Source organism: Schistocerca piceifrons, chromosome 1, assembly GCF_021461385.2.
Source record: "Schistocerca piceifrons isolate TAMUIC-IGC-003096 chromosome 1, iqSchPice1.1, whole genome shotgun sequence".
Taxonomy (NCBI): Eukaryota; Metazoa; Arthropoda; class Insecta; order Orthoptera; family Acrididae; genus Schistocerca; species Schistocerca piceifrons.
In genome coordinates, this window is record NC_060138.1 from 853,486,758 (window position 1) to 853,511,957 (window position 25,200).

At 44.4% G+C, this 25,200-nt stretch overlaps 1 protein-coding gene across 1 annotated transcript in view; it reads right to left on the reverse strand.

Annotated features, from left to right (window-relative positions):
• Positions 1 to 24,379, reverse strand: part of LOC124792889 (cytochrome P450 6k1-like) — a 151,280-nt gene extending 126,901 nt beyond the window's left edge. The window contains exon 1 of the mRNA XM_047257977.1: positions 24,229 to 24,379. The gene's annotated coding sequence lies outside the window, so the exon portion shown is untranslated. The remainder of the gene's footprint in view (positions 1 to 24,228) is intronic.
• Between the last annotated feature and the right edge of the window lie 821 nt (positions 24,380 to 25,200).

The following is a 25,200-nucleotide window of genomic DNA, read 5'->3' on the forward strand; positions in this document are numbered from 1 at the left end:
ATAGCATGACAACTGCCAAGACTACAGTAGGAGAACAGACACGTCAATGACCGGACGGACAGTTCATAAATTTGTGAAAAGTGGAGCACGATGGATATTTGGACACGGATCTCTAGCTTTGCAGTCCAACACTGTGACCACACAACCACGATAGCATGGTACTTGCAACTCGCTCGATGTTACGCATCGTAAGCTTAGACCGTTCACTGTTTATGTTATGCTTCTTTTTTCACAGTTCAGTTCACCTTCTTCCTGTTTTCATGCTTGATCAGTGTTCATTTTTTGAAGAGCTACCTACTCGGCCATTTACCACTAAATTTGAGGTGAGTACGATGGGGAGTTTCCCTTGTAAGCAACGGTTTGTCATGTTATATTATTCCTGGACTGTTTTGCGACCCCGAACTGTGTCCTCACGATGTAATAAGCTCCACTCTATTAACTCGGCGGAAGAAGTACAGATGTATCTCGCGTTCCGCCAACAAGTGTGCTGTACCTCATCTGTCACAACAGGATCGAGAATGACGTTGTACGTCTGAGTGCTTAGGGAGAGTGGTTGGAATTCAGGGTGAAAGGGTGTCAGTGATAAGATTAGCCAATGACATTGCGATCCTCAGTGAAAACGAGGAAGAGGTAGAGGGCCTGTTAAATGGAATGAACAGTCTCATGAGCACACTCTACAGATGAGAGCAAACCGAAGAAATACTAAACGGAAAAAAGTAATGAAGAGTAGCACAAATGAGATTAGCGGTAAATAAAAATTCATGATCACGAAGTAGACGAAGTGAATGAATCCTGCTGCCTTGGAAGCAAAATTACACATGATAGAGCAAATAGAGAAGCTCAAAATGTGAGCAGAGCGTTTCGTTACGGGTTTATTTAGCAAGCGCGGAAGCCTCATGGAGACGCTGAGCCATTTCCAGTGGCAGATGCTGTAGGAGAGGTGTTCTGCGTCATGGTGCAGTTTACTATCAAAGTTCCGAGAGCGTACGTTTTAGAAGAGTCAACCAATGCGTTGCTTTCTTCTACGTATATCTCGCGAAAAGACCATGGAGGTGAAATTGGAGAGATTCGAGCCCACGCGAAGATTTACCAGCAATCGCTCTTCCCGCGAATCATTCGCAACTGGAGCAGCAAAAGGTTCACAGTGGTACACAGAGTCACAGTGGCACACAAACTACACTCTGCCACACAACGTAAACTGCAGGTGTAGAAGGCATTCGAATGGAGTGGGATTCGAATACTCGCGTGGTCACCGTTGTTTAGTTCGTCAGTGGATTCCATAAACTGACTGGATCGTTCCTGAAATGGACCACGGCCGCATCATTCTGCCATTCTCCAATCATTTTTCAACTGAAATACTGCGTCGTCTCTAACATCTTCTATCAGTACTGTACACTAATGCTGGCTTTCTTTACTTGGTCATGAAAAGATTGTTGTCTGCAGGGAGTCCAATAAAGTGATTCAGAATAATGACTGTTTCAATCACATTTCAACCAGTGTACGGGGCTGATGACTTAACAGCGGCCATTACTCATCATCAGTAGTGGCTCCCTACGTGAGGTCAGCTGACTTGCCTCCTTGACGTTCGTGGCTGGCGACGTGCCAGGTGATTCAGCAGGGGCACGTCTTCCTATTGGCGTGTCTTTCGCATAATGCGTTTTATTGCTGCAGATTATGACATTTATGGAATTTTTTGCTTACTCATATGACTCATTTGATGTCACTTATCCGTTTCATATTATATGTGGAGGTTATAGTTAACGTCTTGAGACGGGGAACCTATGTCAGTACGGTGTTAGTAATGTGAGTGGCTATAGCTCATTTGGACTAACTGTTCGAGTGAATGCGTTGATGTATTCGTTGCACTCACTAAAATTTCACCTGGTTTGACATACTGGGTGATTACGAAGATATGCAAATATTTTAATATGTTATTCTACAAGTAAAACTAAAGAAAAAAGTTCATATAAACATAGGTCCGTAAATGTTTAGTTACGGGTTACAGCTAATAAAAGATTTTGCCTGAAATTTAGCAACTTCGCTAATATGAAGCCATCGCAAAACTGTACTAGGTTAAAGTAAAGCACGATTTCCATTTATTTTGTTGTTATTGGTCTGATGAACCTAATAAAACATGTCCCAGACGTGTATCTGCAGTAGTTTTCCAGAACATCCAGAGAAGCAAAGATTATTGTACAAGTAAACTTGTTTACTTTCCATTAAGAATAGAAACTGGTCACTGTGTTCCTCAAACCATTACATCACATCCCTGGGCTTCTGACATAGCGCATTATCTTGTTGAAAAATGCCACTGTCATCGGGAAAGATGGCTGTCATGAAGGGATGTACGTGGTCTGCAAAGTCCTTGGCTGTTATGGTGCCCTGCACGAGTTTTACAGCATTCATGGATGCCCACATAAATGTTCCTCAGAGCGTGATGGAGCCGCCGCCATTCTGTCTCTGTCTCTCAGTACGGGTGTCAAGGAGCTGTTCCCCTTTAAGACTACGGATTTGTGCCTTCCCACGGGTATGATGAAGAAGGTTTTGGGATTCGCCAGACCACGTAACGTTCTGCCACTGTGCCAACATCCCTTGCCCATGGTGACGTGCCAAATTCAGTCGTAGTTGCCGATGTGGTATTAACACTGGCATATGTATGGGTCGCCAACTGCAGAGGCACATCATTGGGAGTGCTCGGTGCACTGTGTGTCCAGACACACTTGCACTCTACCCAGCGTTAAACTGTGTTGTTAGTTCCACCACAACTCGCCATCCGTCCTGTTTATCCAGTCTGTTCACCCTACAACGTCTGACATCTGTAATGAGGGGTGGTCGCCCAACCCACGACATCTGGACGTGCAGTCACCTTGGTTTCGCCATGTATTGAAGACACTCACCACAGCACTTCTGGAACAGATGGCAGGTCGTGCAGTTAATGAAAACCTCGTGCCGAGCTTCTGGGCCATCACAACCTGCCCTCCGTCAGACTCAGACAGATCGTGCGCCTTCCCCATTCTATACAAGGACAGGACGCTCACTGATACTACATGCATTGCGCGTGTGTTTGACTAGCTGTCATTCCTCGCCAGGTGACACTGCTATCGCCTGGCCGGGTTTATGTCGATAGTGGGTCGGTGATCATAATGTTCTGGTTGATCAGTGTGTGTGTGTGTGTGTGTGTGTGTGTGTGTGTGTAGAGAGAGAGAGAGAGAGAGAGAGTGAGAGAGAGAGAGAGAGAGAGAGAGAAGAGGGGGGGGGGGGGAGGGGCACAACTTCAACGCGCACTCGTACAGTTGACTCCTGAAGGTCAGTAATCCGTTTGTCACTTGACGATGGATACCGTGCCAGATGTTTGACCATGTCAGGTAGGGGCCCAGAAAGAAGTTCTAAGGTTCGTTGTAGAGCGAGTACGTGAATCACGAGGATGCTTAATTTTTTGAGTTCAACTACAGCAACAGAATGGTCCCTAACAGTGTGAGGTGGTTTTAGATTTAATTCATGACATTTACGCAAAGTCTAGTAATGTAGAACTGTACACCACAGTCTTACGTCATCTTGCTGATCGAACACGCGTTAAGAAAGTTTCTTTCACCAAGAGGGTCAAAACCAGCTTCCTTTGGGTCACTCAGCACTGCAATTTCGTGCGCCACTGACATCGACCATGGTGGCGGGCAGGGCATCACAGTACTTCCAGACATACCTTTACCATGGGTATACGGTTAGAGGCGCCAAGTTATCACGCTGCAACACCACTGCGCGTCTCAGAGACGCCCGTGGATGAAGGTTTCTGGTGAGCCTCTGGATATTCAACTTTTAAGGTGTGCTTATTCGATTCAGGTTCATCGATGCTCCTGACCTTTAAGATAAGTAACTGCTGGCGCGCTGTTGCCAGGAATGACGACTCTAATAACTAGCTGCGCATTTGTCAGCGAACAACATCCGTCTGAAACGTGAGCGTTTGCGGCAGGTGGGAGGGAGCTTCCCTGATACCGCGCGTGAAACTGCTGGCTCTGTAACCTGCAGAACATCTTTCTAAAACTGTCAGATCTGGAGGTTAATGCGCCGATAAACTGACAAAATAATGGCCATCGGGCCATCTTATACATCTTGTAAGTAGGCTGTTTAGGTTTTTATGTTGGTAACGCCACGTAGCACTCTGTATGAAAATCACTGACTCTGCTGTGTGCAGTCTGTGGCTGCTTGGCATTGTTGGAATATTCGCCTGTGTAGTGTTGGGCAGTTGGATGTGAACAGCGCGTAACGTTGCGCAGTTGGAGGTGAGCCGCCAACAGAGGTGGATGTGGGGAGAGAGATGGCAGAATTTTGAGAGCGGACGATCTGGACGTGTGTCCGTCAGAAAAAGGAAATTTGTAAGACTGGATGTCATGATATATATATAATGACTTTTGGACACTATTAAGGTAAATACAATGTTTGTTCTCTATCAAAATCTTTAATTTGCTAACTATGCCTACCAGTAGTTCGTATATTCAGTAGTTAGAACCTTTTATTTAGTTGGCAGTGTTGGCGCTCGCTGTTTTGCAATAGTTCGAGAAACGAATATTTTTGTGAGGTAAGTGATTCATGAAAGGTATAGGTTATTGTTAGTCAGGGCCATTCTTTTGTAGGGATTATTGAAAGTCAGACTGCGTTGCGCTAAAAATATTGTGTGTCAGTTTAGTGTTGATCAGAATAAGTAAAGAGAGAAATGTCTGAGTACGTTCAGTTTTGCTCAGCTGTTTAAAAATCAAATAACGTAGAGGTTTCCCAGCACTGATCTTTACAAATTTTGCTAAGGGGATGTTTCAATCTAACCATGCGTTCTACACATTTTACAATTACATACAGGGGGATTCAGCTGTACCTACCGTCGTCTTTATATGCAAAACGCAATGTTATAGCTGGCCTTCATCAATCATGCGCGAGATTTTCATATTATTTCGCTCGCTACATGCAAACTATTAGTCCTACAGAAAAAGTGAAATGGACCTTTTTGTAGGAAATTTTATGGAATTAAATTTTGTATTGGGATACGTTTTCACTAGAGGTCGTATTCAAGAAAAGCGATCTTCAAAGGCACCCTCACTAGCACCCTCAGCCCCCACCTGTCAGGATTTCTAGTATGTTGTTCATGGCACTCCCTCCTACCACTGTCAAAATATTTGCGACTGAGCGAATTATTTCCCATATACGACCTTTTTTGTCTTCACTCACTGGTCCTATTACGCCACCGGCTTAGTCGAGAACTTACAAACTGTAAAGTTGACGTTGGTGTACATTTTACCTGAAAAGTTTGTGAACATTAACAGCATAAAATAAATAATTACGTCGTTGTATTCGTCAGGGCTTGAGACGAATCAACTGTGCTCGTTAGGGTTAAGTCTGGATCGAATTGTCAACGTAATTCGTTTTAGCGTCACGTTTACGAAAGTAGTATTTCGTTTCTTACCGTCATGGGCACGTTTAAATTAGTAATGTTAACGAAATAGTCGACTATGGTGGCGGTGTAACAGCTCAGTCAATAGAGACCAAAGAACGTCGAATATCGGGAATAGTTCGTGTAGTCGGAAAATTCTGTGCGATGGTAGGAGATAGTGCCACGAATAAAATGCTAGAAATCCTGGCTGGTGAGGGATGTGTGTTGTTTGTGCATGCGTTTTAATGCAATTTTTGTACATTTTTCTCGAATAACTGGAAACCCGTAGCCTCTAGTGAAAACGTACAACAGTACAAAACTTCACAACATTAAATTTGCTACAAAAAGGTCCTGCTCATTTGCTCTGTAGGACGACCAATTCACGAGCAGCGAGATAGCCTGTTAGAATCTCTTCGGTGTCAGAAATTTAAACCGCAAAGGTTTACCCGTCATGGACGGAAAGGTGCTGACGTACAACCCCTGAACACCACTGAACTGCTTCATTAATTCACGGGCGTTGTGTCGGATAATGTTGTGGAAGCTGCACAATATTTCGACAAGACAGCAGCTCGTCATCTCCAGGTGCTTACTGACATGTTGCTGCCATGGGTCGCCAATATACACCCTGACTCGCTAGTAAAGTACAGGCGCCAAGTTTACTCATTACATAGACTCTGCGGCCACCAAGAGGATCAGGATGACGTTATAGCCTCTACCCTCGGCGCCTGCGCTTTTCTGGCGAATCAGCATATATATTGACGAACCATTGCAGCAACAAGTTAGTAAGCGCCTGAAGATGACGAGCAGCTGTCTCGTCGAAACATTGTGCAGCCTCCACAAAATTATCCGACGCAACGCCTGTAAACCAATGAAGCAGTTACTATATCGGGAAAGTCTTAAATAGCACACGATTGAACTGGTTTACATTCCAAACGTTTCTGTACTTTTGCAGTGATTGAGAACATGTACCACTCTACATCCGTCCGTCTGAAATGCACCCGATTAACTTCAGTCGATTACTAATAACCCAATGGCAGGCTAACTTTAATGTGACCGTGATCTAATAGATAAATGCTAATCGGGTGTAGTTGTTAGTCGTTTCTAATCAGCATGCTACTGCTCAATAATGTTAAACACAATGAAAAGGGTTTTCGTTTCTTGCAGTTCCCAATGTTAAGGTATTTTACAATATTTGAGGGATACATTCCGGTTAGACACAATTTGAGGCACACACTACTTTCGTCTTACAGTTTGTTAATCTCACCTCTGGTCAATACTTTGGTAAATCGGTACACATTGCGACAATGGTTAACACACATTATCCTCACTACAATCCAATCTGAGGCTGGCGTGGTTGACGTGAACACGAAGATTCAGCATAATGTAAATCGTGGAGCCCTTGTCAATAATACCACTTGTCACGATTCGGTATAATGTTTTACTGAGGATCAACCCGCGGCGGTGAAGGCACTCACAAGCTGTACATCACTCGTTGCTCACTGGCTGGCTGCTGCGCCCAGACAGCAATCACATTCACCCACTTTGCTTTCCGGCGCTTAACAATCGATTATAGCTATCGTGTGAGGCAAAATGTCTTTATCACTGAGTAAGGGATCGTGGACCCCATACACGTCGAATGGGGACATTACGCACTGCGGCCTTCTTGGTGCCATTTGAGAGGGGTGGACTTCGTGCCAGCACCATCGTTCACCACCTGTCTACAGCAGCATCTGCACAAATACAACACTTTACATACCATAGAGCATACATACTGTGGCGTATGCATACCGCCTAACGTCAAAATACTTAGAATCAGTGGTAGAAATTAGCTGTAAACAATTTTGACTGTTTTTCTCTCAGAGAAAGTGAATCATTTGCAGTTGTTAATACGCTATGCTGCTTCGTGAGTATGACGCTTGGTACACTACGAAAATATGATTTCTCATGCACTAAATTCATTGTAATGCAATGGAAATACACGTAAGAAGCAAACAGTGGCGATTTTTTTATATTTTCTGTTACTTTAAAGAAACTTTTTAGCTGACACACGTGTTGTTATTGTTGTTGTTGTGGCCTTCAGTCCTGAGACTGGTTTGATGCAACTTTCCATGCTACTCTATCCTGTGCAAGCTTCTTCATCTCCCAGTACTTACTGCAACCTACATCCTTCTGAATGTGCTTAGTGTATTCATCTCTTGGTATTTTTACCCTCCACGCTGCCCTCCAATGCTAAATTTGTGATCCCTTAATGCCTCAGAACATGTCCTACTAACCGGTCCCTTCTTGTCAAGTTGTGCCACAAACTCCTCTTCTCCCCAATTCTATTCAGTACCTCCTCATTAGTTATGTGATCTACCCATCTAATCTTCAGCATTCTTCTGTAGCACCACAGCTCGAAAGCTTCTGTTCTCTTCTTGTGCAAACTATTTATCGTCCATGTTTCACTTCCATACATGGCTACACTCCATACAAATACTTTCAGAAACGACTTCCTGACACTTAAATCTATACTCGATGTTAACAAATTTCTCTTCTTCAGAAACGCTTTCCTTGCCATTGCCAGTCTACATGTTATATCCTCTCTACTTCGACCATCATCAGTTATTTTGCTCCCCAAATAGCAAAACTCCTTTACTACTTTAAGTGTCTCATTTCCTAATCTAATTCCCTCAGCATCACCCGACTTAATTCGACTACATTCCATTATCCTCGTTTTGATTTTGTTGATGTTAATCTTATATCCTCCTTTCAAGACTGTCCATTCCGTTCAACTGCTCTTCCAAGTCCTTTGCTGTCTCTGACAGAATTACAATGTCATCGGCGAACCTCAAAGTTTTTATTTCTTCTCCATGGACTTTAATACCTACTCCGAATTTTTCTGTTGTTTCCTTTACTGATTGCTCAATACACAGATTGAATAACACAGGGGAGAGGCTACAACCCTGTCTCACTCCCTTCCCAACCACTGCTTCCGTTTCATGCCCCTCTTATAACTGCCATCTGGTTTCTGTACAAATTGTAAATAGCCTTTCGCTCCCTGTATTTTGCACCTGCCACCTTCAGAATTTGAAACAGAGTATTCCAGTCAACATTGTCAAAAGATTTCTCTAAGTCTACAAATGCTAGAAACGTAGGTTTGCCTTCCCTGAATCTTTCTTCTAAGATAAGTCGTAGGGCCAGTATTGCCTCACGTGTTCCAACATTTCTACGGAATCCAAACTGATCTTCCCCGAGGTCGGCTTCTACCAGTTTTTCCATTAGTCTGTAAAGAATTCGTGTTAGTATTTTGCATCTGTGACTTATTAAACTGGTAGTTCGGCAATTTTCACATCTGTCAACACATGCTTTGTTTGGGATTGGAATTATTATATTCTTCTTGAAGTCTGAGGGTATTTCGCCTATCTCATACATCTTGCTCACCAGATGGTCGAGTTTTGTCAGGACTGGTTCTCCCAGGTCTGTCAGTAGTTATAATGGAATGTTGACTACTCCAGGGGCCTTGTTTCGACTCAGGTCTTTCAGTGAATACCCTAAATGCTTTTCAGTCAGATAATTTGAACAGTTCCTAATAGACGAACGTTAACTGTGATGAGACCGCTGCAAGCAACGTGTGTCCAGCTGGTAGCGTAGTCTGATGTATGATGGCCGCGATCGGGAGGAGTTGCACTGCAGTCGCCGCAATAGGCAGCAGCTATCTGGGCCACTAGCACGTCTGTTCTGTCGCAGCCGGCCGTGGTAGCCTAGTACGTATACCGTTCAAAACGATGCAGCGGCTTCACATTTGTTGAATAAGATTACGCTGTAGGTATCACGTAGTTCTGCTGTGTTTGCAAATGGATTAAGGAAAAATACATTGTAGGATATGCCGGGTCCTCGAGCAAAAAAAAGAGTACATAGTACTGTGCGCAACGCACAACGAAAGTGACAAGTGACTGTACAGTGTGTCCCTCCTAAGTGTCGTCAGGCGCATTTTCTCTGCTGTTTCGGCTGATATTTGCAGTTTTGTTGTGTAGCTGGAGTGAGCCCAGACAATTAATACTGCTCATCACGTGTTTCATGCTACGCCGAGGGTCAACGGAAGGTGTCAGTTTGTTTCCCGTTACGAACCGCATTATTTTGAAAGCGAGATTTTAAGTGCCCACTCAATAGAGCGGCTCCAAATTAGTCAAGTGTGATATTCGTTTTATTCGATGGAAGTAATTAAACTTCTAGTTATGAAACGCCCTAGAAAGAAGATCGCAGCTCATATTGCTGATGTAGGGGTAAACGCGATGGGAAAAGAAAGTCAGCGAAAATTTTCCAATAGATGACGCTGTAAGTGTCTTAACGTAAATGGAGTCGGCTGAAAATGACAGATGAATCGCAATATAACCTCTACAGTGTGACGTGCATGATTGCACAAGAATAAGATTTTCACTCTGCAGTGGAGTGCGCACTGATATGAAACTTCCTGACAGATTAAAACTGTGTGCCGGACCGAGACTCGAACTCGGGACCTTTGCCTTTCGCGGGCAAGTGCGCTACCAACTGAGCTACCCAGGCACAACTCACGCCCCGTCCTCACACCTGTACTTCCGCCAGTATCTCGTCTCCTACTTTCCAAAACTTCACAGAAGGTCTCCTGCCCGATAAAGGCAAAGATCCCGAGTTCGAGTCTCGGTCCAGCACACAGTTTTAATCTGCCAGGAAGTTTCATGATTGCACAAGTTCGGCAGTTAGCAGTTGTGGCACTGTTACTTAGTGAAGTTCATCCACCACGGCAAAGTCGTACTACATCACATGGGAAAAATCGGTTTTTGATTATCCTGAAGCCAAAACCATAAAAAGCAAAATTACGTCGGTTTTTAACTGTCCTGAGGGTGAATACAGCATAAAAAGGAAAATGCCATCGGCTTCTAACTGTCGTGAGAGTGGCGCAAGACAAGTTCGAGCCGCGCGGAGTGGCCACGCGGTCTCAAGCGCCATGTCACGGACTGCGCGGCCCCTCTCGCCGGAGGCTCGAGTCCTCGCACGGGCATGGGTTTTTGTGTTGTCCTTAGCATAAGTTAGTTTAAGTATTGTGGAAGTCTAGGGACCGATGACCTCAGCAGTTTGGTCCCTTAGGAATTGACACATTGGAACATTTTTTGACAAATTCGATATGCTGTCCAACGACCGCGCGGGGTAGCCGAGCGGTCTCAGGCGCCTTGTCGCGGTTCGCGCGACTCTCCCCGCCGGAGGTTCGAGTCCACCCTCGGGCATGGGTGTCTGTGTTGTCCTTAATGTAAGTTAGTTTAAGTTAGATTAACTAGTGTGTAAGCTTAGAGACCGAAGAACTCAGCAGTTTGGTCCCATAAGACCTTACCACAAATTTCCCAAAAAATGTCCCAATTTTTCGGCCACAAGTTAAAATCGAGAAACTGCACGTTCCACAACGAATCGGAGTGTCTCTGGGGTCTTGTTCAGAATGTGTTGCTCTATGCGCACCCTCTGTTCACCTACGTTCGTAACTGGAGCGCAGAACACAACATCTTTCAGATAACCCCCCGCCAGGAGTCATAGGGATTAAGGCCAGGTGATATAGAAGGCTAAGCTGTAGGGAAATTACCACTGATAATTCTAGCATTTCCAAAATGACTGTGCAGCAACCGCTTCACTGTGTGTGAAATGTGCGGAGGAGTGCCACCTTACATAAAAATGATTATACCCACTAATCAACGCTGTTGGAGGATTGGAATGACGTCGGTACGAAAAGGACACTCAAAGTGTTTACCAGTGACGGTACAGATAACAGGACCCGCAGGACCCATCTCCTCGAAAAAATACGGCCACTCGATAAACGATACCGTCAACCTGCACCACACAGCCATCTTTACAGAATAAAGTAGTACCGGTTGATGTGAGTGCCGATTTTCCGCTGCCCATATTCTCCAATTCTGTGTTTTGTCAAGTCCTTGGAAATGGGCTTCGTCTGTCAACAGAATGTCCCATTCATTGTACACTCCCATGTGAGCAAGAAATTCAAGAGCGAACATTTTTCTTGCTGGCAGGTCAGCAGAAACTGACAGGAGTGATTTTGTGTGAATATGCAGAATATTTTGTAAGATTTTATGCACAGTGTTCACAGTCATGTCCGACGTTCGGGCAATTCCTCGTGCCTGCAAGTTTGCCTACCATTACTTCCTGTAATGCTGGGGCTACATCTTTGACTGATGTCGGATCAATTGCTTCCCTCCCTAAGCCACATTGACTTCAAAAGAACGTATCTTCTCGAATTTCGTAATTATTCTCTTCAGACTGTTAGCAGATGTCGGACCAAGGCTTTTTTCATACCCTTGAGTGTACGGAACTTCTGCAAGACTACTGACGCACAGTCACCGTTCTTGTAAACGAGCCGTACCGGCAATGATGGACAGGGTCATGTTGGGCGTCTCGGACGCAAAGTAAGCCGCGCTGCGTCGGTGTGCACATTCTGATGCTTACAGCGCCATCTATTTGTCAAATTTTCGTTAAGTTTTTGTTTGTCCCATGCGTCTATAATATGCTGTATAAATATCACTCTGGGCTAATCTGGGAGAGCTCTATCGAGTGGGTACGCAAAATTCCTCTTTAAAAATAATTTTGTTTGTAACGGGAAAGAGAGCGATATTTTCCTTCGACCCTGGACGTCGCGTGAAATTCCTGATGACCAAAATTTATTTGGGCTGACTTCAGCTTCACATTAGTTATTTCATGTGGCTCAGTGACCTGCTCGTACAAATGTTTCTATTCGACGCCGTTTCGACGACTTGCGTGTCCCTGATGTCCTAAAAAGAAGACTGAAAAATCCGTGGTTCCATCGAGATTCGACCCCGCAACATCTCGGTTTCCAAGCGCACTCTTTACCACTTTACCACTGGGGCCGAAACTTGGAATATAAGACACTTTGCAAAAACGAAATTGAAAATATATGCTGAAACACAAGAGAAAATCTAACTGATGACTCTTAGGAGGAACACCCTCTATCCAGTGCTGAACCATAAAATTGCAACACCATGAAGACAGCGTGCAACATACATCAAACTGCAATGAAAGTCAAAATCGTCCAGTGTTCTAATTACAGATCACGTTACTAAATACCACCGACCACGTATCGGCCTCCTTTGATCTCGCGGCCCCCAAATAAAGCATCAAGTGGCGGCATTATGTTCAAAAAATGGTTCAAATGGCTCTGAGTACTATGGGCTTAACACCTGAGGTGATCAGTCCCCTAGAACTTAGAGCTACTTAAACCTAACTAACCTAAGGACAGCACACAAATCCATGCCCGAGGTAGGATTCGAACCTGCGACCGTAGCGGTCGCGCGGTTCCACACTGAAGCGCCTAGAACCGCTCGGCCACAGCGGCCGGCGGAATTATGTTGAGTCGGCCGCGGTGGTCTAGCGGTTCTAGGCGCTCAGTCCGGAGCCGCGTGACTGCTACGGTCGCAGGTTCGAATCCTGCCTCGGGCATGGATGTGTGTGATGTCCTTAGGTTAGTTAGGTTTAAGTAGTTCTAAGTTCTAGGGGACTGATGACCACAGATGTTAAGTCCCATAGTGCTCAGAGCCATTGAATTATGTTGATCGGGAAATTCCAGATTCGCTTCCTGTCTCTGTCTTTCTCAAGAGGCCACTTCCTGGTTGTCTGTGTGAACCAACGTCCCGAAACATGCAGACGAAGGTTTGCATCTCTCCTCAGAATACAGTATTTCTATTGGCTAACACTGGAGATAAAGGGAGGATAAAGGGAGAGCGGATACAATTCAGTGTCAAAAATAGACTGAAATAAGCCATTTGCACTACCCTTTCAAATTAATTGTTTAACAATTTATAGCAGTCAAATAGATCGCCTAAAACACTCAGCTCAACCTTACGGTGATCCTTCTTCGTAGTAAAACATATTTTCAACGTTTGGGTATCACACACAAACACCACGCAAATTAAGTACTACGTGCTTGGATATGTGTTCTTTCCGGAAATCACTAAATGAATCATTCTATCTTTCTGTGGCAGAGGGAGACGTCATTCACGGGGAGCTATGATTCTTCATATTATTTACGGCTCTATGACTGTTGACCATCATCCTCTTATTACGAAACATGTAATCTTAAAACATGTGAAATGTCATTCCTATTGGATGCAAGGCAGATGGCGCCCGAACTGAGATGTAAATAAATGAGGCGATGAAAAAGTTTCTGTTCGGAGGCCGCACTAACCCCTTGTCTACATGTTGGCTATGGTGGCGGGTTCGAATCCTGTCTCGGAGCCGGCCTCTGTGGCCGAGCGGTTCTAGGTGCTTCAGTCCGGAACCGCGCTGCTGCTATGGTCGCAGGTTCGAATCCTGTCTCGGGAATGGATGTGTGTGATGTCCTTATGTTAGGTTTAAATAGTTCTAAGTCTAGGGGACTGATGACCTCAGATGTTAAGTCCCATAGAGCTCAGAGCCATTTGAACCATTTGAACCTACATGTTGGTACTTATATACCCGCGTCAGAGTCGCGCTGGGTTGCATATACACTGCAGCAACGCCTTCAATCAGATTACCCGTTACAGCTTACGCACGTATACGAGCTCTTGTGCAATCGACCAAGCGCCGAGATCATGACCGTGGAAAAAAAAACAACTTAGCATGTTTCTACATTAAGAGCTAGTTGCCAAGTTTACCACCTCGCTGATTGCCAGTAATCTGACGCGACTTCATTACAGTTTTTAGCATGATTGCCTCACAGATACATACATCATTATTTAAAGCGAGGCTCCAGCCAAATTTATTCGCCAAATAACTAATGTAGGTCGTTTCAGGAAAGGTGGTAAATTTTTCAGGAAACAGCATCATGAACTAATTCCATTTACAAAAGTAATACAGACCTCAGCCCGCATTTTGGCATTATAGTGATTTACTCGCTTAATGCGTACGATTACATGTCCGACTACTTGTAAGCCAAGCTCGTCAACGACCGCTATTTGAAGGATTAATTCCGTGGTGCAAGAGTATAAAATTTTTGCCCTTTCTTGATCAGTCCAACTTTAATTAAATTAGCGAACTCACCGATAACTTTACATAATAACAGCCACTTACTATTACATCCTTTGCTAATAAACCGCGATGAAATTCTGTGAGTACCGACGTTACCGCGGAAATCAAAGCGCAGACTTTGACTCTGATGTTATCAGCTGGCGAGACAGCAGTTTTTGATATTTAGCTTGGACACTACAAGTTCGTAAAACAATACAGTACTTTTTTACAAATGCTACTGTGACATTTGGTTACAGGTTTCGTTTCCGAAAATCATTTCATTCCGGTGTACAATGTCATAGGTTGTTTCCTAGCCGCAGCATACCGAAACTGCTGTTCAGTCACATTTGTAATGAAATTCCTTTGGCTAGTCACTAAGGCACACTAAGGCTAAACGCGCAACTGAGCAAAACTTCGATGAAGCAGAAGTCGATAAAGCGAGTTCGTCTGACATATTTCAGTACGTATGGGTGTAGAACGTACAGAAATATGGCAAAAATTACATCGACGTGGCTTGTAGCCTTTTTGTTATCAATGGGTGCAACACTTTCACTCAGGAGACGAAGCTCAACACTTGCAATTTTATCTGTGGGTAATGGCCAATCACAGACTAATTTCACGCATATTGTTCACAGATAAAGCTACTGAGCCGGCCGCAGTGGCCGAGCGGTTCTGGGCGCTTCAGTCCGGAACCACGCGGCTGCTACGGTCGCAGCTTCGAATCCTGTCTCGGGCATGGATGTGTGTGATGTCCTTAGGTTAGTTAGGTTTAAGTAGTTCTAAGTCTCTGGGACTGATGACCTCAGATGTTAAGTTCCATAGTGCTTAGAGCCATTTGAACCATAAAAAAAAAATTTAAAAAAATTGAGCCATGCTGTCTCTATAGCCGTCCGGATTGCGGAAGTGTTGCCGGACCAGGATTTTGTGCTGAACTGACCACGATGTTTGGTGATCGTCATGTCGGGCGATCTGGGTGGCCAAATCATACGCTCGGCTTGTGCAGAATGTTTTTCAAAGCGATCGCGAACAACTGTTGTCCGGTAACATGGCGCATTGTCTTCCATAAAAATTGCATCCTTTTTTGGGAAAAAGAAGTCCATGAATGGCTGCAAATTGTCTCCAAGTAATCTAATATAACCTACCATTTCCATCCAATGTTCGGTTCAATTGGATAGAAGGACCCAGTTCATTCCGCGTAAACACGGACCACACCATTACGGAGCCATGACCAGCTTACACAGTGCGTTGTTCAGACCTTGGGTTTATGGCTTCGAGGGGTCTGCGCCACATTCGAACCTTACCATCAGCTCTGACCAACTGCATTCGGGACTCAACTGATCAGGCCATGGTTTTCCAGTCGTTTAGGGTCCAACCGATATGGCAACAAGCCCAGGAGAGGCGGTGCATGCGATGACGTGCTGTTACCAAAGCCACTCGTGTCGGTTGCGTGCTGCCGTAGCCCATTCAAGCTAAATTTCGCCGCATTGTCCTAATGGATAAGGTCGTCGTACGTCCCACACTGGTATTCTCGGCCCACTTTTGACACTGTGGATCTCGCAATATTGAATTCCCTAACGATTTTGGAAATTAAGTGCCCCCATGCGTCTAACCCCAACTACCATTCCGCCTTCAAAATCTGCTGATTCTCGTCGTGCGCTCACAATCACGTCAGAAACCTTTTCTCACGAATGAGCAGAGTACAAATGACAGCTCCGTCACTGCACTGCCATTTTATACCTTGTGTACGCTATAGCACCACCATCTGTAATGTGCACATCGCTATCCCACGACTTTTGTCACCTCAGTGTGTGATTGCCTGTCTCATAGGCGACCACTCATCTACTTTCCGGCTAACGTACACAGACCGACCAAGATATGATAGCCTCTGCCCACCACGAACTTGAACGCAGCCTGGTTGCGTTGCGGGCTACTGATCCGCTAAGGAAAGTATCCCGTCAGTCCAAAAACGTTTTGAGACTGTATTAACAAAAAAGAGAGAAAAAAGATCTGTAACTATGTTATAGGCCATTTTAATTATTATAATTCTGACGAAGGCACTCTTCCAAGTGTTGAAACCTGGTCAATAAGGCTTAAACATTTTGTGACCGAGGGCTCATTTGTTTCAATTTTAATTTAGAAACGGCCATTGAACCAAGGAGCCATGTTTAAAACTTTGCGAAAAAAGAGAGAGAAGGTAAGATGTTGGTTTCAGCGCACCAGGTGTTCTACATAGCTACCCCTCACTTGAGTACAACGTTCATAACCATGCGAAACTGTCAGGAATGTCCCTGTTTGTAATGTTGTTAATCTTGCGCGTCACATTCGTTGAATGTTGGTTGCGTCGTCTAAGCGTTTACCCATTATGTGAATTTCTGCAGTCATCCGTTATGATTTTTTCCAAAAAAAAAAAAGAACTGTTCACGTTTTACATTTCAGTTAAGTAGCGACAGGTATCCTCGCGTTGTTTGTTGTTTTCGTTCGGGAGCCGAGATATGCGTTACAAACTTTGTACACACTTTTCTCTTCTTCGAAGCATTCTGTAGAAGGCATCGAAAACTTGCTTTAGAGATGTCGCTTCATTGCGATTTGTGACACAACAACGTTCACACACTGCTACTCCAAGGCCACAAACAACGGTCCGTAATTAAGGAGAATTGCGTGACAGGGGCCGCATAACTCAGGAAACGTAGCAAGGACATGTCGATAACATGAGACGTAGAATTGCTGTTGTTTCGAGATCCAAAGACGGACCAACACATTCAGCAGGTCGTCATTATGTTTCGGCTCATCACTGTATGAGTAATCTAGTTACAAGTATGGCCAACTCCATACTTTTTAAGAACTGGAAGTTTATGCCTGCCTTGTAAAGATTATAGACAGTCAAAATCTGAGCTTATAGTCCGATTTCAAGTAGTCGGCATTTGACCGCTAGCGACCTGCTCTCGTCAGTAGTACACCAATGGCGGGGAGCCAAGGGTGGCTATACGATAGTTTGTGGGGTAGGGGCGGGGAGGCAAGACCTGGGGGAGTATTTTTAATACTCTGGAAGAAAAATGGCGACTTGTAAGTAGCCACAAAAAAGTTCCAGTTACGGCCCCGTTAAAAACCTGCATAATACCGACTTTTAAATCATTTTCTTGAAAGAAAAACACAACTAAACTACATTTTTTTGCCTGGTAACAGAGACCTTTAATCGCCACAGCCATATAGTTTCGTTTGATTAAAGCATCTGTACCTTGGTTTCAGGTGAAATTCATCGTTTCGTTTGATTCTGAGGTGCTATTCCAAAACAGTTGGAGAGCCTCTGCAATGATCTTCGAATTTAGGGGGAATACCAACGGGCTGAGACATGAATAGGAATTTCGACTGAGGAGGGAGCCTGCAGTGATAGTCCGTGCGGCTGTGAAAACCATTGTGCCAGTCTGGCCAGTCCCGACACGTAGTACAAATTTTCATTCATCGCTTCAGTCTGCATAGATATGTCATATATTTTTACCTTTTCCAAAGAGATAGCGGGAGCTGGGAGGGGAGGGGGATGGGGGGGACGTCCCTCGTTGTCCTCGTGTATGAGCTCTCTTACGGGGAGCCTCACATAGTCGCCTCCCACAATGTTGTCACTTCTGCTGTGCAGAACATCGTGCCTGCTAGCTCTCAGGTAGGAAAGTTTTTCGGACGCAGCAGTTTCCGCTATATCTAGAAAATATGTAACTCCGACCCAAATGAAAATTAAGAAAAAATTTTTGACTTAGGTAATGTACGATAAGTGAAGTGTGTTGTTGTCCGTGACCACGAACGGAACCTGTGCAATGTCATCAATATGTTGCGAGAGTGAGTCGTGTTCAGAACAGTGTTCTGGGAGTACAGTATGTCGGAGCTCAGTGACTTCCGACGTGGGCAAATCGTTGGTGCTCGTATGTTGGATGCTTACGTTGCTGTGTAGAGAGGCACCGCGTTGAAGATTTACATGGGAAAGTGGAAAAGAATCGTCGGCTAAGTCATTAAAGCGGCCGAAAGTGTGTGTTGAGCGATTGTCACGGTCCGTCATTGAAGAGCATTGTGACGAACAATAAGAGGACGACTAGTGCAAAAGTCACTGCAGAACTGAATGTCGCACTCGCGAACCCTATCAGCACCGGAACAACACGAAGAGTGCTCCAGGAGCAGGATACTGCAGGACGAGCTGGAATTTAAGAACCACCCGTCACTGATGGAAATGTCCATAACAGGAAAACGCGGTACCGAAGCCATAAAATATGGACTGTGCAACAATGGAAGGGAGTAATTTGGTCGGATGAGTCTTGTTTCACAGTGTTTCCAACTTCCAGGCGAATCTACGTCCCAAGAGCTAAATATGACGAAGGTTGGGTGATGATTTGGGGCAGCCGTATCGTCCTGTTCCATAGCCCCCAAGGTTACCCTGCAAGGCCGCATTTCTGCCAAGGATTATGTGACCACTTTCACTGATCAGGTCCATCTCATGGTAAAATGTTTACTCCCCGATGGTGATACTGTGTTCTCAGAGGACGGGGCCCCTGTGGACACAGCTCGCATCGCCTAAGATTGGTTTTGTGAGCACGAGGAATTGGCGCATCTCGCCTGATCATCACAGTCACCAGATCTCAATATATAATGAACATTTCTGGTCTACTTTGGAGAGAAAGGTGAGTGGTCGCCGTCCACCTCCATCATTGTTATCTGAACTTGTCACTAATGAGCAGGAAGAACGCTATAAATTCCGTTTGAAAACCATACAGGACCTATTTTCATTCATTTATAACTGAAACCTGTTGTGAATGCCAACGGCTTTCCAACATCGTTTTATACTGTTAATGGGTTGTGTTTGTGGTATTTCGACTTTTGTCCACTCCCTGTATGTACTATAGGAAGACACGTACGATATTTTCTGCCTCTACTCTCTAATAATTTCCGAGAAACTAATTTCGTCATATTTGTAATTGGACTGATCATACTAATCTCGCAAAAACAGTAGGGATCAGTAGGTACTATCAATACGACATATGTTAGTTTTTCTTCCACGCTAATTACTAAAATTTCTAGTCAGAGTTCTACTCGTGCAAAGTTTTAAACGAAGCAGTCAGTATGGGTCCTTGTTTAACGTATGAACGACGTAAAATCGTTTAGTGTGGCAACTTAACTAGCAAACGCCTACTTGCTTGCTATTTTTTATTGGTCAGTCAACTGTGATATCTACTGCGATACTGTTTGCGTATTTCATATCGCGACGTTGTATCAAGTCCATCACCTTTAGAATAAGCTGGTTTCCGCGCAGAAAGAAGCTTTACAGACCAGATAATGTCACTGACGACCTGCATAGGAGCATCCTTTCAAAATAATTTTAAAAAATCAACTGCATTTGTATATATTTCAGCATATTATGATACAAAGACGTTCAAATAATACCATGCAGAAAAACAGTCCAACTTATTAATAGAATTCTTGCTGGCAGGTCATACCTGGTCATACTGAGCAACGGAGTAAGCTTTTCAACTGCACTAAATGATGAACTACCTCAGGGATCTATCCTCGCTCCACTACTGTTTAGTCTCCAATACACCTGAAACTAGGTCTCGTAGGTTTGAATGAACCGATGGCTGGGTGATGGGAGTGGGACATCGGAATTTTGTAGAAACAGAAGGTATCTTAACATCTGATCTGAAGAAAATGGGAACATACCTCTAGAGATGGAAACTGAAACCAAACTGCAACAAGACAGAGACGGCTTGCTTTCATTTGTGCAAAAGAGCGGCAAATACGCAGCTTTAGGTATATTTTGCTGACAGACTACTTCACCAGAGTCAGACCCAAAATGTCTAGGGGTTACATAGATGGGGCACTGTCCCCCAAAAATTATCTGAAAAGCTCTGCGCACTTCAGCACTTGATGTAGTCTACTAATGCAGAATCTGGTGCTAATGTATAGCTTAGTAGTGCACGGGCACAAACGCTCGATGTTCACCTGAATAGCACAACGAGAATTATCAGTTGTACACTAAGATCAAACCCCAACGAATGGCTGCCCATACTGGGTCACACTCCGCTCCCAGGACTTCGACGAATTATCTCTTCTGCGTGAGTTTCAACGCCTACAAGGCAACCCGCAACTCCATATACATCAAGTCGCGGTAATCCTAGAAATAAACCGACTTCGATCAAGAGAACCATGAGAGGCTTGCACTTCACATCGTCAGAAGTTGCCCTACATCCGAAAAAAACCCTCTACCTTCGTTCAATCGCGCAAAAAGTTGGCAAGTATCAACAGAATACGCACCAATAACGGCAGAAGTATCGGCTCTCTTCATAGATGGGGTAAGGCTACATCTCGAAAAGGCGATTGTGGAGCAGCCAGGCAAACCGTTTGTCGCATTGTTACAGGATGTCCCAACAGGGCATATCGTGAAACTTTCGACTGTTTCCTGATGACAACGAACGACGCAATAGATTATATTGAAAACTAGCAAACCTGGCAATGCTTTGGAGTTGCTAAATTTGTGTGGGAATTGGATATACATCCTAAACTCCTTCTCCCCTCTCTCTGCCCATCTCGTCCATCCCCCTCTCTTAGTTCCTCTCCTCCTCCCCCCTCCCTCTCTCTGTACATGTCTTCCTTCCCCTTCCACTCTCTGTGTATCGACGCCTCACCCCACTCTCTGTCCATCTCTTTAACCCCCCCTCCCTTTCTTTGTACATACCCTCCTGCCCCCTTCCACGTCCATCCTCTCTCCCATGCTCTGTCAATCACCTCCTCTCCCCTCTCCGACCTTGAACCTTGTTTACCGTTATTGTGAACATAACCTCGATTGGAAATGGAAGGCACTTAAAATGAATGGGAAAATCGACTGGGATCATTGGTATGGGGTGCAAGGCATACCTTCAACTGCTGGATCTGTGAGGATAGTAGCTTCAATGACAGTGTTTCACGTGGTTCCAATCTGTGAATCGGTAGGGTCACAGAGCTTCGAACGATCAGATTGCGACGTAGTACGAGTATTATAACCATGAGCCGATAAGCCATAAATACACATGTACTCTTTTCTGTAATACCAACAGCAGGGATGAAAACAAAACAACATTATTGTGTATACAATTTTTGTTTGAAACTAAGTAGAAAGAATATACATGTGAGAAGTAATTTCTTTAATGGTTTAAGTGCCTACCCATCGTAGTTGAAACTGACTGAAAGAAAGAAAAGTAATCCGCACATTCTCGCAGCAGACACCACACCACGGCATTTTCTTTCTCACAATCAGTTTCAACAGAAAATTCGTACATCAGCATTTGAAAAATATGTAGCCTATGTCCATCTGAATGAATAACAGTGTATCGTGTAAAAATTTGAAGTAAATAGGTCAAGAACTTTTCGAGATTTTTGGTAACAATGTTTCCCTGTGTATATTATATATACATTTATATGTTATATATAGTATACGTTTATTAGAGTATCGGGTAAAAATCTGAAGTAAATTAGTCAACTACTTTTGGACATTTTTGGTAACAACGTTAAACAACGACATGCCTTGACATAGTAGTATAGATTTAAATGTTTGTCTGTAAATTGCATGTGTTACTGTTTGTGTTACATTTGATGCTATGCTTGAAAAACCATACGATAAATAAATCACTTCAACCACGTGCCTTACAGTTGTTTCACTGTTTATTTGTTGCAAGGATTCCACTCAAGTCGAGACAGCGTATGCTTCAGTGATCGTCAAACCTATTTTGCTAAAGAGCCATTATGGACATTGTAGACGACACATCGGTCGCATAGGAAGGATGGGCGGGGTATAGGAGCGAGTAACGGGAGTGGGGGGGGGGGGGGGGGTGTTAAGGTAGCCACTCAAAGAGAAACTAAATTTTCACAAAACATGGTTATTGATGGAAGCTTACCACTTCCTCATTTTGAATCTACATATTACAAGGAATCACATTAACTATTTTAAAGTGAAAAAATAATAATATATAGGGACTACATAAATTTTTCTGAAGGCTTACACAGTGATCAGTTTTTCGTACCTAGCTGGGTACTGTGGCCAGTGACATCGCAACATGTTTGTTTTTCTTATTTCTGCGCACATTTCTAGGCATCATCACGCCCCAGTATGTGAAATAATACCGACTGGCTGCACCAGACCGTTTTCAATTGGACTTGGACCAAGTACATCAGAACGGAGACGGTTTAAAATAATATACCTGTATTAATTCAGGACTGTCATAAATGGATAGAATGGCGGATGATATTAAAGGGTTTGTTTCTTGGGGTGTAGGCCAAAAGATGTTGTTTAACCACTGGTGTTGTAGTAAGTTATTACTCCCCATTCCGATGAGGTAACAAGAATAATATAAATGACTTATGTTAAATCAACCACCTTAATAAACAAAAACGATTTTACTCGAAAATAACGGAGCAACCCTCTTCTGTCAATATCACTGACAACAATGTTAGAACTAGTCTGACAGTTTCTCGACGCTCTTCGGGTCAAAAAATATGGAATGACCACTTCTCCCGTTCTGGCCACTTTACCACGCCTTCCCGTGCCGATCTCACTGTCAACTGGTAACCTGCATGAATTAGTATCTTATATAAATTAATAGCGGTAACTGCAATACGAGACACGATCACAAATTTGTACTGATTGTTTTGAATGCCATTTTTCTTTTACTCATTGGATTGTCTTATGAGGGGCGACAAAAAAGTTTCCTTTTGAGGGTATTGCTGCAGCGTATACGCTCCCAGCGGGAATTCGATGCTGGTATACAAGCACCGACATGTAGACAAGGGTTTGCTGTGACCTGAACTCGCATTCGGGAGGACGTCGCTTCAAATCCGCGTACGGCATCCACATTTAGGTTTTCTGTGATTTCCCTAAATCGCTCGAGGCAAATGCCGGGATAGTTCCTTCGAAAGGGCACTGCCGATTGCCTTTCCCATGCCAGCTTGAGCTCCGACTTTAATGACTTCGATGTCAACAGGACGTTAAACCAAAATCTTACTGATATAAGAACGTAGGCTTCCGCGGCCGGTGTCATAGTGATTAAAATTCTTCTGGGTATTATGCCGCATCATTGCTATAAACTAACAACAATAATAAACTAAAACCGACGTTTCGGCCGAATTGCAACGGCCTTCCTCAGGGCACAACCAAAATCTTACTTCCTTCTTCTTCTACAACAGACATAATTTGATTTCATATTAGTTGCTACAGATATGCACCACATTAGAATATGACCGTCTCTATAATACGCAATCGCGAATCCATGTTACTTCCGTCTCATATTTTACCGTAGCTGGTAATCGACGCTAGTTGCGCACGTTCGTGAGTTGTCAACATTGGAAAACAATCAATAAGATATTCTGCCCCTCTCTTCTGTTTAACCTGCAGTGGCCGCGGTACACACCACTTTGTTCCTGACGTAAGCGGCGAACTTTACTCAAGGCCGAATTCACCAACGTCAATTTAAACCATAAGAACCTAAAATATGACTCTCTCTGTAAGTATTTTTGTTTGCTACTGGCCAAGATAAGTACTCTTAAGAAGCTATCAATGTTAGTTGACTTTTTAGATTCTGCTGTTAGTTGCAATAGCATATTATTACGCACGAACACTTGATTCGGGCCTCATGTGGTCCGCGGGCCGCAGTGTGACGACCACTGGCGTTTATTTATTAATGGCCAACTCTGCATGACATGAACAGTAGTGGCCCTTTCTAGAGCGTGTCAGATATCTGAAGTCGCGAACTCAAGTGCTGGGCGCAGGAGAGCCGCTACGGGCGGCTGCCTACCTGAAACACGGAGAGCAGGCGCTGTCGGCGTGGAGTGGAGTGCAGAGGTGCGGTGTGGCCGGGCCGCCGTCGCGACGCGCTCTGAGCCGCCGGGCTGCCGGCTGCGCGCAGTTCCCTGCTGAATCACCGCGGCCGTGCGCGGCGCCTGCGATCCGCGAACCTCTGCCCAATCTGCAGCCGCCTGCGCAGCACACTGCCACTCGGCTCTGGAGCTAACATCGCAATTCACGTCTTTCAAGCCAGTCGGCAGCTGACTCTTAGAGACACTTACATCCACTTGCGACGGCATGACTTGGTCATCGACTCTACAAGGCACCGAAACTGTCGGATGGCCGTACTGATCCACAACTGCTAAATCGACGTCCACATCTGACGGTTCTTAGCCGCAGGGTCCAAAGCGCACACATCTGACTCGCATCTCTTAACTGCTCAGTCGATTTGACACCATGTAATCTCCCCAGCCACAGAAGTACTACACTACTGGTCATTAAAATTGTTACACCAATAAGAAATGCAGATGACAAACGGGTATTCATTGGACAAATATATTATACCAGAACTGACATGTGATTACGTTTTCACGCAATTTGGGTGCATAGATCCTGAGAAATCAGTACCCAGAACAACCACCTCTGGCCGTAATAACGGCCTTCATACGCCTGGGCATTGAGTCAAACAGAGCTTGGATGCCGTGTACAGGTACAGCTGCCCATGCAGCTTCAACACGATACCACAGTTCATCAAGAGTAGTGACTGGCGTATTGTGACGAGCTAGTTGCTCGACCAACATTGACCAGACGTTTTCGATTGGTGAGAGATCTGGAGAATGTGCTGGCCAGGGCAGCAGTCGAACATTTTCTGTATCCAGAAAGGCCCGTACAGGACCTGCAACATGCGGTCGTGCATTGTCGTGCTGAAATGTAGGGTTTCGCAGGGATCGAATGAAGGTTAGAGCCACAGGTCGTAACACAT